The sequence below is a fragment of the Aotus nancymaae genome, unplaced genomic scaffold (assembly GCF_030222135.1).
Source record: "Aotus nancymaae isolate 86718 unplaced genomic scaffold, 86718_ANA_hifiasm-v0.15.2.pri h1tg000040l, whole genome shotgun sequence".
NCBI classification, from domain to species: Eukaryota; Metazoa; Chordata; class Mammalia; order Primates; family Aotidae; genus Aotus; species Aotus nancymaae.
In genome coordinates, this window is record NW_026988454.1 from 28,346,461 (window position 1) to 28,360,295 (window position 13,835).

A 13,835-nucleotide genomic window follows, 5' to 3' on the forward strand; every position below is an offset into this window, starting at 1 on the left:
CTGAGTTGAGGAGATGGAGCTGAGAATCTGGAGAAAACAAAGTAGCTAGAGTTTACAGGACAGAGTACCGAAGACTGTTGGGGGAAGGACCCATTCAAAATAATTAGAGCTAATAATTGTTGGTACTCACACAGGATGGGGAACGGTGCCCACTCCCACTAGTCAAACTGAAAAACCTTATAATTGACAAAGCATTTGGTAAAGTGTCTTGCCTTAGTTGTGAAGAATAATTAACCCTGCCCTAAGACCAATTAACAAATCTTAAAAGTAAGCCATGAAAGGATCAGTGTGTTCAACTAATTTAACTACATCCCAGAAAAATGCTCAAGAATCTATTATTATTATTATTTAATATTATTATTTCAATAGCTTTTGGGGTACAAGTGGTTTTTGGTTATATGGATGAATTGCATAGTGGTAGAGTCTGAGATTTTTGTGTACCCATCACCCAAGTATTATACGTTGTAACCAATATGTAATTTTTTATTCCTCATCCCACTCTTGCCTTCCTTTTTCTGACTCTCCAAAGCCCTATTATACCACTCTGTCTGCCTTTGTGTACCCATAACTTAGCTCTCACTTATAAGACAGAACATATGGTATTTGGTTTTCCATTCCTGAGTTACTTCACTTTAGAATAGTGGACTCCAGCTCTATTCAGTTGCCGCAAAGACATGATTTCATTCCATTTCATCACTGGGTAGTATTCCATGGTATATAGCCCACATTTTCTTTATTTACTCACCGGTCAGTGGGTGCTTTAGTTGGTTCCATGTCTTCGCAATTGTGAACTGTGCTGCAATAAACATACCTTGTTGTATTACCATACAAGGTATCTTTTTGATATAATGCCTTCTTTTCCTTTGGGTAAATACCCAGTAATGGGATTGCTGGATCGAATGGTAGATCAACTTTGATTTATTTAAGAAATCTGGCTGGGCACGGTGGCTCACATCTGTAATCCCAGCACTTTGGGAGGCCAAGGCAGGTGGATCACGAGGTCAGGAGTTTGAGACCACACTGGCCAACGTGGTGAAACCCCACCTCTACTAAAAATACAAAAAAAAAAAAATTAGTCACACGGGGTGGCAGGCGCCTGTAATCCCAGCTACTTGAGAGGCTGAGGCAGGAGAATCTCTTGAACCTGGGAGGTGGAGGTTGCAGTGAGTGGAGATCATGCAACTGCACTCCAGCCTGGGCAGCAGAGCAAGACTTTTTCTCAAAAAGGAAGGGAGGAAGGAAGGAAGGAAGGAAGGAAGGAAGGAAGGAAGGAAGGAAGGAAGGAAGACAGGGAGAAAGAAAGAGAAGGAAAGAGAGGGAGGGAGGGAGGGATGGAGGGAAGGGAAGGAAGGGAGGGAAGGGAAGGAAGAAAGGGAGGCAGGCAGGAAGGAAGGGAGGGAGGGAGGGAGGGAGAGAAGAAGGAAGGAATCTCCGTAGAGGTTGTACTAATTTATATTCTGACCAGCAGTTTATAATTGTTCCCTTTTCCCCACATCCATGCCAGCATCTATTGTTTTTTGACTTTTTAATAAGTGCCATTGTTGCAGGAATGATGTCACATCTCATTGTGGTTTTAATCTGAATTTCTCTGATGATTAGTGATGTTGAGCATTTTTTCATGCTTCTTGACCATTTTATATCTTCTTTTAAGAAATGTCTATTCATAAAAAAAAGTCTATTCACATCATTTGCCTACTTTTTGATGGGATTTTTTTTTAATTGCTGGTTGGTTTGAGTTCCTTGTAGGTTTTAGATATTAGTCCTTTGCTTAATGCATAGTTTGCAAATATTTTCTCTCATTCTGTGTTGTCTGGTAACTCTGATGAGTATTTATTTTGCTGTACAGAAGCTTTTTCATTTAATTAGGTCCCATATATTTATTATTGTTTTTGTTGCATTTGCTTTTGGGGTCTTAGAAATTCTGGCTGAGCATGGTGGCTCACGCCTGTAATCCCAGCATTTTGTGAGGCTGAGGTGGGAGGATCACCTGAGGTTGGGAGTTCGACACTAGCCTGACCAACATGGAGAAACCCCGTGTCTACTAAGAAAACAAAATTAGCCGGGCATGGAGGCACATGCCTGTATTCCCACCTACTCAGAAGGCTGAGGCAGGAGAACTGCTTAAACCCGGAAGGTGAAGGTTGCGGTGTGCTGAGATTGCACCATTGCACTCCAGCTCGGGCAACAAGAGCAAAACTCCATGTCAAAAAAAATAAATAAATAAGGAAAGAAAGAAGGAAATTCTTTGCCTGTTTCAATGTCCAGAAGAAGTTTTTTTAGGTCATCTTCTAGAATTTTTATGGTTTCAGATCTTAGATTTAAGTCTTTAATCCATCTTGAGTTAATTTTTGTGTAAGATGAGAGACAGGGGTCTTGTTTCATTATTCTGCATGTGAGTATCCAGGTATCCAGTTTTCCCAGCATCATTTATTAACAAGGGTGTCCTTTCCCCACTTTGTATTTTTGTATGCTTTGACAAAGATCAATTGGCTATAAGTATTTGGCTTCATTTCTGAATTCTCTTTTCTGTTCCATTGGCCTATGTGTCTACTTTTACACCAGTAACCATAACTTTGTAGTGTAATTTGAAGTCAGTTAATGTGACACATCCAGATTTGTTCTTTTTTTTAGGGTTGCTTTAGCTATATGGGCTCTTTTTTTATTCTATGTGAATTTTAGGATTGTTTCTTCTAATTCTGTGAAAAATGATGCTGGTATATTGATAGGAATTGCATTGAATCTGTAGATTGCTTGGGGCAGTATGTTCATTTTCATGATATTGGTTCTTCCAATTTATGAACATGGGATGTGTTTCCATTTCTTTGTGTCATCTATGATTTATTTCAGCAGTATTTTGTAGTTCTTATTGTACTGAATTAACTTATCAATTAAATTTGGAGAGGTCTTTAGGGTTTTCTAGGCATACAATCATATCATCAGCAAATAGTGATAGGTTGACTTCCTCTTTTCCAATGTGGATGCTCTTCATTTCTCTCTTTTTCCTGATTGCTCTGGCTAGGACTTCCAGTATTATGTTGAATGGAAGTGGTGAAAGTGGAAATTCTTGTCTTGTTCCCGTTTTCAGTGGGAATGCTTTCAACTTTTCACTATTTAGTATGATGTTGGCTGTGGGATACATGGCTTTTATTATTTTGAGGTAAGTCCCTTCTATGCCAAGTTTGTTGAAGGTTTTATCATAAGAGGGTACTGGATTTTATCAAATGCTTTTTTTTCTATATATTGAGATGGTAATATGGTTTTTGTTTTTAATTCTGTTTATGTGATGTATCACGTCTATTGACTTGCATATATTAAATCATCCCTGCATTCCTGGGGTGAAACCCACTTGAACATGATGTATTATCTTTTTGATGTGCTGTTGGACTCAGTTAGTACTTTCTTGAGGAGTTTTACATCTATGTTCATCAGGAATATTGGACGATAGTTTTCTTTTTTTGTTATATCCTTGCCTGGTTTGGATATCAGGGTAATCCTGGCTTCAAAGAATGAGTTAGGGAGGATTCCTTCCTTCTCTGTTGGAATAACTTCAGTAGGATTGGTACCAATTCTTTGAATGACTGGTAAAATTCAGCTGCGAGTCCATCTTGCCCTGAGTTTTTTTTTTTTGTTGGCAATTTTTTTACAACTGATTCAACCTCTCTGCTTGTTACTAGTCTGTTTAAGGTTTCTATTTCTTCCTGATTCAATCTAGGAAGGTTGTATGTTTCCAGGAGTGTATCATTTCCTCTAGATTTTCTAATTTGTGTGCATAGAGGTGTTCATAGTAGTCTTGAATGATCTTTTGTATTTCTGTGTTGTCAATTGTAATGTCTTCATTTTCATTTACAATTGAGCTTACTTGAAGTTTCCCTCCTCATGGTTAATCTTGCTAATGATCTATCAATTTTGTTTATCTTTTCAAAGAATAAACTTTTTGTTTCATTGATCTTTTGTATTTTTTTCTTTGTTTCAATTTCATTTATGTCTGCTCTGATCTTTGCTATTTTTTTCCTCTACTCTAGCTTTGTATTTGGTTGGTTTTTTCTTGTTTCTCTAGTTACTTGAGGTATGGTGTTAGATTGTCAATATTTCATCCTTCAGATTTTTTTATATAGGCATTTAGCATTACAAAGTTTCCTCTTAGCACTTCTTTTGCTATATCTCAGGGGTTTTGATAACTAGTGTCACCATTATTATTCATTTCAAAAAATTTTAAAATTTTCACCTTGATTTTGTTGTTAACTATAAAATCATTCAGGGGCATATTGTTTCATTTCCATGTGTTTTTATAGTTTTGAGGGCTCCTTTTGAAGTTGATTTCTAGTTTTATTCCACTGTGGTCTGTGCAGATAATTGATATGATTTCAATTTCAAAAAATTTACTAAGACTTCTTTTATGGCCTATCCTATGGTCTGTCTTGAAGAATGTTCCATGCATTGATGAGAAGAATGAATATACTTCAGTTCTTCGATAGAATGCTGTTATCTGTTAGATTCATTTGTTCTAGAGTAGTTTAAGTCCATTGTTCCCTTGTTGACTTTCTATCTCAATGATTTCTCTAGTGCTATCAGTAGAGTGTTAAGTTTCCCACAATTATTGTGTTGCTGTCTGTCTCATTTCTTAGGTCCAGTAGAAAATGCTTTAGGAATCTGGGAACTCCAGAGTTAGGTGCATATATATTAAAGATTGTAATTGCTTGTTGGATTGACCCTTTTACCATTTAATGACCTTCTTTATTTTTTATTTATTGATTTTTACTGTTGTTGCTTTAAATTCTGTTTCATTTGCTATAAGAATAGCTACTCCTGGCTGGGCACGGTGGTTCATGTCTGTAATCCTAGCACTTTGGGAGGCCAAGGAGGGCAGATCACCTGAGGTCGGGAGTTTGAGACCAGCCTAGCCAACATGGCAAAATCCCATCTCTACTAAAAATTAAAAAAAAAAAAAAGTTAGCCAGGTGTGGTGGTGGGCACCTGTAGTCCCAGCTGCTTGGGAGGCTGAGGCAGGAGGATTGTTTGAACCCAGGAGGTGGAAGGTTGCAGTGAGCCAAGATCACACCACTGCACTCCAGCCTGGGCAACAGAGTAAGACTCTGTCTCAAAAAAAAAAGAAGAAGAAAATAAAAGAATAGCTACTCCTGCTCACTTTTGGTTTCCATTTGCATGGAATATCTTTTTCCATCCCTTTACTCTGAGTTTCTATGAATCTTTATGTGTTAGGTAAGTCGCTTAAAGACAAGAGATATGTGGTATGTGATTTTTCTTTCTTTCTTTTTTTTTTTTGAGACAGAGTTTCGCTCTTGTTACCCAGGCTGGAGTGCAATGGCTCACCGCAACCTCCGCCTCCTGGGTTCAAGTAATTCTCCTGCCTCAGCCTCCCGAGTAGCTGGGATTACAGGCATGCGCCACCATGCCCAGCTAATTTTTTGTATTTTTTGTAGAGATGGGGTTTCACCATGTTGACCAAGATGGTCTCGATCTCTTGACCTCGTGATCCACCTGCCTCGGCCTCCCAAAGTGCTGGGATTACAGGCGTGGTATGTGATTTTTCTATCCATTCTGCCAATCTGTGATTATTTTGTTTTGCTTTTTTTTTTTTTTCTTTTTTGCAAAGTCTTGCTCTGTGACTCAAGCTGTAGTGCAGTGGCACAATCTCAGGTCACTGCAACCTCTGCCTCCTGAATTCAAACAATTCTCATGTCTCAGCCTCCTGAGCAGCTGGGCCCACAAGCGTGCACCACAATGCCTGGCTAATGTTTTGTATTTTTAGTAGAGACAGGGTTTTGCCATGTTGGCAAGGCTGGTCTCAAACTCCTGCCCTTAAGTGATCCACCCACCTCCACCTCCCAAAGCATTGGGATTATAGGCATGAGCCCTCAAGCCTGGCCCAATTTCTGTCTTTTAAGTAGAGCATTTAGGCCATTTATGTTCAACATTAATATTGAGATGTGAGGTATGATTCCAGTCATTAAGTTGATTGTTACCTAGGTATTTTGTTTTCTTTGTTGTGTTATTTTTTTATAGGCCCTGTAATTGTTATGCTTTGAGGATGTGCATATCAATGTTTTGTTTCAAGAGTTAGAACTCCTTTTAGCATTTCTTGTAGAACTAGTTGGGTTAAGTGACAACTTCACTCAGCATTTGCTTTTCTGAAAATACTTAATTTTTCCTTCATTTATGAAACTCTAGTACAAATACAACAATTATCTGGGCTTGATGGCACATGCCTGTAATCATAGCTACTCAGGAGGCTGAGGCAGGAGAATCACTTGAACCCGGGAGGAAGAGGTTGCAGTGAGCCGAGATTGTGCCACTGCACTCCAGCCTGAGCAACAGCATGAGCCTGTTTCAAAAAAAAAAAGGAAAATTTTAAATTCATATCCTGAATTTAAAAAAAATTTATTTATGTTGATTTTCACCTTTCTCTTGTATCTCCTTGAGTAGCTTAATAGTCAACTTTTTCAAAAGATATTTCAAAGAGTTTACCTTCGTTTAGATCCATTGTTGGAGAGCTTGTGTGATCTTTTGGTAGAGGGCGGTGTTAGAGAACATGGTTTTGTCATATTGCCAGAATTATTTTTCTGGTTTCTTCTCATTTGGGTAGACTATTTCTTGTAATTATTATTGAATTTATTTTTGATATTACTCTTTTTTAAAATTTCTTTTCCCCCCATTAGCAATGTGACTTTAATGTTTATAGTTAACTGTAGCCTAAAATGGCTCTTGGTGCTTTAGGGATGAAGACTCTGTTCCTTGGTTATAGAGTCTTTGTATGATGGCTTTCTCAGACGCTGGTTATGGTAGCAGTGTACTTAGGTGAGCAAGTTCACTGTCTCCCATGAGGTTGGAATGGCAAATGTCTCTTGAGGCTTTCTCATTCCCCCTTGGTGTGCACTTTTAAAATTCATTTTTTACTCCAGTATTTTATTTACTGGGTTGAATAGTTCAGGCTTCAGGCCAGTAGAGGAGGTGTCTCTGGGTAGAAACTGGTTACGGCTAAAGCAAGTAGCTAAATGCAATATCTAGTGGTGGGTAGAGGTTTCAGCTTTGGCAGAGGTGGCTGGGGTAGCTCTCAGTGAAATGCACTGAGGTCTTATCAGGGGGAAGAGCAGGAGCCACCTCAGCTCGACTGCAGGGCCAGCAGGAAAGCCATTCACCCCCCAATCACACTCCTGATCCAGTGTTTCAGACATTCAAATCAGGTAGACACCTCTTTTCATCTGGAGGAATGTTGATGTTCCAAGTAGAGAAAGGTTGTAACTCTACCTCTCATGCAAGCCTGAACCTCGAGGGTACTCTTCCTGTAGTGATGCAGTCACCCTGAAGTTTTCTAGAAAGGCTGTCTATAGGTGCACCCATGCTAAGCTCCCATGAGAGAAGACCCAGATGTGTCTGCAGTGATGGACTAGGGGGAAAAGAAGTCCCCTTCTCCAAGACCTTTCACAAGTGCCAGGGCTGCCTGACTACTGGGGGAAAGCTGTAGACATCACCCCTGAGCCCAGCACTGCACCTGTGCCTTTCTGAAAGAAACATCTCGCCAGCAGAGAACTCTGGGACTCAAGGCCTGCTGTCTGAATTACTTTGTCCCACAGGGTATTTTCTTGTTGTGATGCACTCCTTTTTCCCCCAGAGGTAGAGGTCTCTGAGAGTCAGACTACTGTGAATGCTGTTGCTCCTCTGGGTCTAGCCACCCCATGGGGCTGCCACACTCCAGGCTGGTGTGGGGGCATGTCTGCAAGGGATCCAGTGATATAATCTGTCCTTAAGTCTCCCAGAAGCAGGTACCAGCACCAGTTCTGATGGGGATAGGCAGGGGAGTGACATAGATTGTGAGATTCCTTGGTTATAAATAGCCTTAGTGTGTTGACTTTTTCTCAAATGCTAATGTAGTAGTAATAATAATGAATTGGCCATGTGGACAAACTCAGAACCTCCTGGTTAGCCAGGGTACTGCAGGCAATGGTGATAGCTGAGGTCACACACAAAATTTCTCCTTCCTGGGCTTTGTATTATTCTACCTTAGAATGCTATAATGGACTGTATCAGTTGGCCTCCAGCCAGGAGGTGGTGCTTGCAAAAGAGTGTTAGTTGTGGTAGTAGTGGGTGGGATTTGTACTTGCCTTATGTCACTCAGGAGAGGTATTCTAGAATCTCAGGCAATAGATGGGTCCATAGAGCTCCCAAAAGTTTGTATCCTCGTGTTAAGCTGCCAGGGCAGGTGGTGGAGCAAAGCCAGGTGGGGGCTGGGTCAGGTAGGTCCATGCTCTGGCTCTCCACATGCAGGGCAAGTAACCCCAGTAGCTGGGGGCTGGTTCTCTGGCTGCTCAGGTAATGTTCCAGGAAGAAGTGCAGCTGCCTGTGTTGCACAGAAGAGTTTGACGGCAAGTGGGGAGTAGCAGGCAACACTAAGCTCCCATACACTTAGAAAGACAGGTCTCAGGCCAGGTACAGTGGCTCACACCTGTAATCCCAACACTTTGGGAGGCTGAGGTGGGCAAATCACTTGAGGTCATTAGTTTGAGACCAGCCTGGCCAACATAGTGAAACCCCCATCTCAACTAAAAATACAAAAATTAGCTGGGCGTGGTGGCACATGCCTGTAGTCCCAGCTGAAGCAGGAGAATTGCTTGAACCCAGGAGGCAGAGGTTGCAGTGAGCCAAGATGACTCCACTGCACTCCAGCCTGGAAGACAGGGACTCCATCTCAAAAAAAAAAGGAAAGAAAAGAAAGGCAGGTCTGTCATACCTGCAGTGTTACACTAGTAGCAGCTAGCTAAGTTCCAGGCAATTTGCACTTAAAACTCAAAACTGTCCCAGACCATAAACCTTCCCTGTGGAGACAGCAACAGTGGCTTTCAGGCCATGCTCCTCCCAGTCCCAGCTCCTGTACCTGTGGCTGTAGCATACTTCCCACTTGCCCCCAGTTCTGGCTAAGGGAATCTGTCCCCACTTGAAATTATATCATGAATTTCAGCTGGGAGCTTCTCTCAACCTACAACCACCACTTGAGTTAGTTGGCAGACTTCTGGGAGGTCCCTTGTGAGGTAGGACCAAAAATGACTTCCCTTAGTCTGTGCTGAAGACTGAGAGTGCACACAAGGCTCTTCCCACTGCTGGTCCTGCTTTTATACTCCCCATCACTCCCTAAATCAATTCCAGCACTCAGTAGGGTTATGGCCTTCCCCCATGGCCTGGATTAACTGGTTCCCCAGTGGGGGTGTATAACCTGGAGGCAGTTCATTCCCCTCTCAGATTCTGCAGATTTAGTTTTCCATCTGACTCATGGTGTAGGCTGCAACCCACTACTTCTTTCAGAGGGCCTGTGATTTCTTTCAGTTTTTCTGTTTAGTTCCTGTGTTGCTTCTTGGAGAAAAGTTCACAGTGTGAAACATTACATGCTATTGTGTCTTTCCAATGGGGAGGAGCATGCTAACAATGTCTCTAATCTACCATCCAAGAAGAGACCCAGAGTCTTTTTAGGAATATAGAACTATCCAGCACCAAACAAGGAAAAAATCTAAAATGTCCAGCATTCAATCAAGGATTACCACACATTAGGACCTCAAATCTAATAAAACACAACTTAAAAAAAGAAAAGATTACCAGTCATGAAGGGAGCAAAACACCACCTTAATGAAGAGAAAAGTCAGTCAATTGAAAACAACCTAGATATTAGAATTAGCAGACGAGGACATTAAGACACTTATTGTAACTGTGTTTCAGGTGATCAAAAGTTAAGTAAAGACATGGAAGATATAGACGAGACCTAAATCAAACTCTAGTGATGAAAACTTTAGAAATGAGATGAAAAATTCATTGGATAAAATTAGGAGTAAATTAAATGTTTCACAACAATGTGATTATACTTAACTGCTGAACTGTATACTTAAAAATGGATAAAATGGCAAATTTTATGTAGTGTCTTTTACCACAATAATTTTTTTTTTTTTGAGATAAGATCTCACTCTGCCACCCGGGCTGGAGTATAGTGGCACAACCACGGCTCACTGCAACCTCGACTTCCCAAGCTCAAACAATCATCCCACCTCAACCTCCCATGTAGCTGGTATGACAGACACATGCCACTTTGCCCAGCTAATTTTTAAAAAATTGTAGGCTGGGCATGATGGCTCACACCTGTTATCCCAACACTTTGGGAAGCCAAAGTAGGTGGATCACCTGAGGTCAGGAGTTTGAGACCAGCCTGGCCAACCCTGTCTCTACTAAAATACAAAAATTAACCAGGCATGGTGGCATGTGCCTGTAATTCTAGCTACTCAGGAGCCCAAGCCAGGATAATTGCTTGAACCTGGGAGGTGGAGGTTGCAGTGAGCCAAGTTTGTGCCACTATATTCTAGCCTGGGTGACAGAGCAAGACTCTGTCTCCACAAAAATAACTAACTAACTAAATAAATAAATGTTCTCTCTCTGTATCTATCTATATCTATCTATCTATCTTTATATATTTCTTAATCAGTCTAGCTAAAGATTGACCAATTTTATTGATCTTCTCAAAAAGATAATCTTGGTAACCTTAATAAAAGAAAGTTGTAGTGACTATCACCATTAGACATGACAGATTTCACAGCAAAGAATATTATATGGAATTTTTCAAGTTTATTTCATAATGATAAAATGGTTAATTCATAAGGTGGTCATAAACAAATCTAAATATATATATGCCTAACAATAAAATACATTAAGCAAAAACTGACAGAACTACAAGAGAGGCAGAAAAATTATGGTTGGAGATTTAAATATTCCTCTCTTAGTGTAAATGATCTACAAACATGGAAAACTGATTTTCAATACAGATGCAAAGGAGAAAGGATAATCTTTTAACAAATTATGCTGAAATAACTGGATATCCATATGCAAAATATGAACTTTTGTATATGTCTCACTGTATACAAAAATTAAATCAGGCTAGGCACGGTGGCTCACGCCTGTAATCCCAGCACTTTGGGAGGCCAAGGCGGGTGGATCGCCTGAGGTCAGGGGTTCGACACCAGCCTGGCAAGGTGGTGAAACCCCATCTCTACTAAAAATACAAAAATTAGTTGGGCATGGTGACCGCCTGTAATCCCAGCTACTTGGGAGGCTGAGGTAGGAGAATTGCTTGAACCCAGGAGACAAAGGTTGCAGTGAGCCAAGATTGTGCCACTGCACTCCAACCTGGGTGAAAGAGTGAGACTCTGTCTCAAAAAAAAAATTAACTCAAATGCAAATGGATAAGACCTAAATATAAATGTTACAATTATGTAGCTTGTACAAGAAAATACAGAGAAAAATCTTCATGAACTTAGGCAGAGATTTCTATGGTATAACCCCAAAAGTATAAAGCATTAAATAGATATTCAAGACATTCTGCTCTTTGAAAGACACTGTTAAGAGAATGAAAAGAGAAGCCATAGACTGGAAGAAACTAACTGTAAAGCACATTTCTGATAAAGGATTTGTGTTCAGATTATACAAAGTACTCCCTTAACCACCCAATTTAAAAGTGGACATAAGACTCAATCGAACAGACATGTCACCAAACAAGATATATAGATGGCAAATGAGCTCCAAAGGATGTTCAATTTCATTAGTCATTAGAGAAATGCAAATTAAACCACAGTGTGATACCACACACCTGTTAAGGTAACTAAACTTAACACACACCTGTTAAGGTAACTAAACTTAACAGATAGGCCATGGAAGTGTTGACAAGAATGTGGAGGAATTAAAGCTCTTATACACTCTCAAACACTGCTGATGAAACTATAAAATGGTATAAACACTTTGAAAAACAGCTTGACAATTTCTTTTCTCCTCCTCCTCTTCCTCCCCCTCCTTCTCCTCCCCTTCTCCTCCCCTCCTCCTCCTCCTCCTCCTCCTCCTTCTTCTTCTTTCTTTTTCTTTTCTTTTAAAACAAAGTTAAACAGTAAAACAAAACTTCACAAGCTGACTCCCTGTCCACCCCTGGTCTCCCTCCCCTGCTCACAATCCTTGGCACTGGCTCCTTTCCTTCGCCCCACTCACACAGAAACAGGGTATCCAACTGAGAAAGAGAAACTGTTCTGAGTACATGGAAACATGAGGAAGAGAGGAGGTGAATTGTGTCCACATGCAGGATTAAACTGAGTGACTCTGCATTTTCTGGATTCTGGGTGGTTGCCCTTCATTAGTCAAACTGAAGAAAGAAACTCCTTGGACCAGATGCTTCAAAGCTGAAGCCCCTAGGAGGGCAGAAGAATACCTCGAAGATACTGTTTGCATCAAAATCACCCAAATTCATGTCCTCCTTATCCAGGTGCTATCCATTGTGATAATGAATCATTTTCTTGGGATCAAAGAGGATGGTAAAGACCTTGCTGTTTCCTTGATCTTCTCCTCCTTCTGAACCCCAGCACCGGCCCCACTCTGCCAATGTGGATGGTGCATCAAGGCCTGTTTCCAATACACTTTCTTGATCTTGTCCTCAGAGGCATTCTTGCCCACTCCCAGAACCTTGTAGTAATTTTCCCTCTCACTCTTCCTCAGTTCCAACTGTGCATTTATTAGGAGCTGTCTGTATTCTTTTGTTTTCTTCATCACTGTTTCTTCATACTGTTCTGTGTCCATGGAACACTGAGCTCTTCTCAAGTAGGCTTTTAAATAAGTGTCGTGAGCTTCACTGCATTTGTGCAGCCGTCTATTGCATCATCTAGTTTCCTAAGCTTGGAATTAACTGTATCTCGGTTGCAGTAGAGTTTGGCGATTGCTTTTATGTTGTCAGGGGTCTATCCTGGGGTTTCTGTGTACAGTTCATCAGCTAGTTTGTAATTTCTTTCCCTAAATGCTTTATTCCAGTCTTCTTTCTCTGTGTTAAGTGGTCTGGCATTTCTGCAAGCAAGGCAGGCCTTCTTATGGTCAGGAGTCATTCTGAGAGCCTGGACACAAAACTGAACTGCCTGCTCAACACAGTCTTCATAATGAAGGCAAAGACCGTGTACATACCGAGCATCCACTTTGGTGGAATCCATTCATAAAGTGTCACTGGCCACAGACTGTGCTTCTGGGTAATGACCCAGCATTGCTAAACATTCTGCTTTGAGGATATTGAAATGATAGCAAATGGGCGAATTCTAGGGCACAGTCCATGCAGAAAACAACCTTCTGGAAAGCTCACTTCTCAAAACCCGTTTCTGTGATTTTCTGCTATTCCATGACTGCATTGCATTTGCGAACTCCTGCTGTGAATGAGCATTGTTGTGATCCGGTTTTAAGGCTCTCTGAAAACTACAGTGGGGTGCCATGGCATTCCCTGGAGAGAGGTGGCCCCTGTCTCATAGATGTCCCCAGAAGAGATCATCATCCAATTTCACTGACTGTTGTGCATCTCCAAGCGCTTCCCAGAACCTTCCAAGCATCATCAGTGTGACTGCTCTCTTACTATACTAGCTAGCATTTTAGGACACATATCTGTGCCTTTTGTGTAATAGTTATAAGCTTCGTTGTAATCTTTCTTGGCACACTGTGCATTTCCTTGTTGCTTCAAAGACTCTGCCTCAGCATTTTAAATTACAAACTGGCAAAGCTGCCCTCCTTTTGTTAAGGCGATCCTGCCTTCTTGTTCTTCTCCGTCACTGCCCTGGCAAGCCCTCTTCATGGAACAGCTCTGGCTTGGTTGCCGCCATTACCACATTGCACTCTAGGGTGACTGACGGTTTCTTAAAAGGCTAAGTATATCCCTACCATATGACGCAGCAATTCCACTCCTAGGTATTTACGCAAAGGAAAGCAAGCATATATCTGTACACACAAACTTATAGATGAATATTTATAGCAGCTTTCTTTATAATAGCAGAAAC

The 13,835-nt window shown here is 40.9% G+C and overlaps 1 pseudogene; it reads right to left on the bottom strand.

The window, feature by feature from the left end:
* Nucleotides 1-12,166: 12,166 nt before the first annotated feature.
* Nucleotides 12,167-13,397, bottom strand: LOC105732315 (dnaJ homolog subfamily C member 7-like; annotated as a pseudogene).
* Between the last annotated feature and the right edge of the window lie 438 nt (nucleotides 13,398-13,835).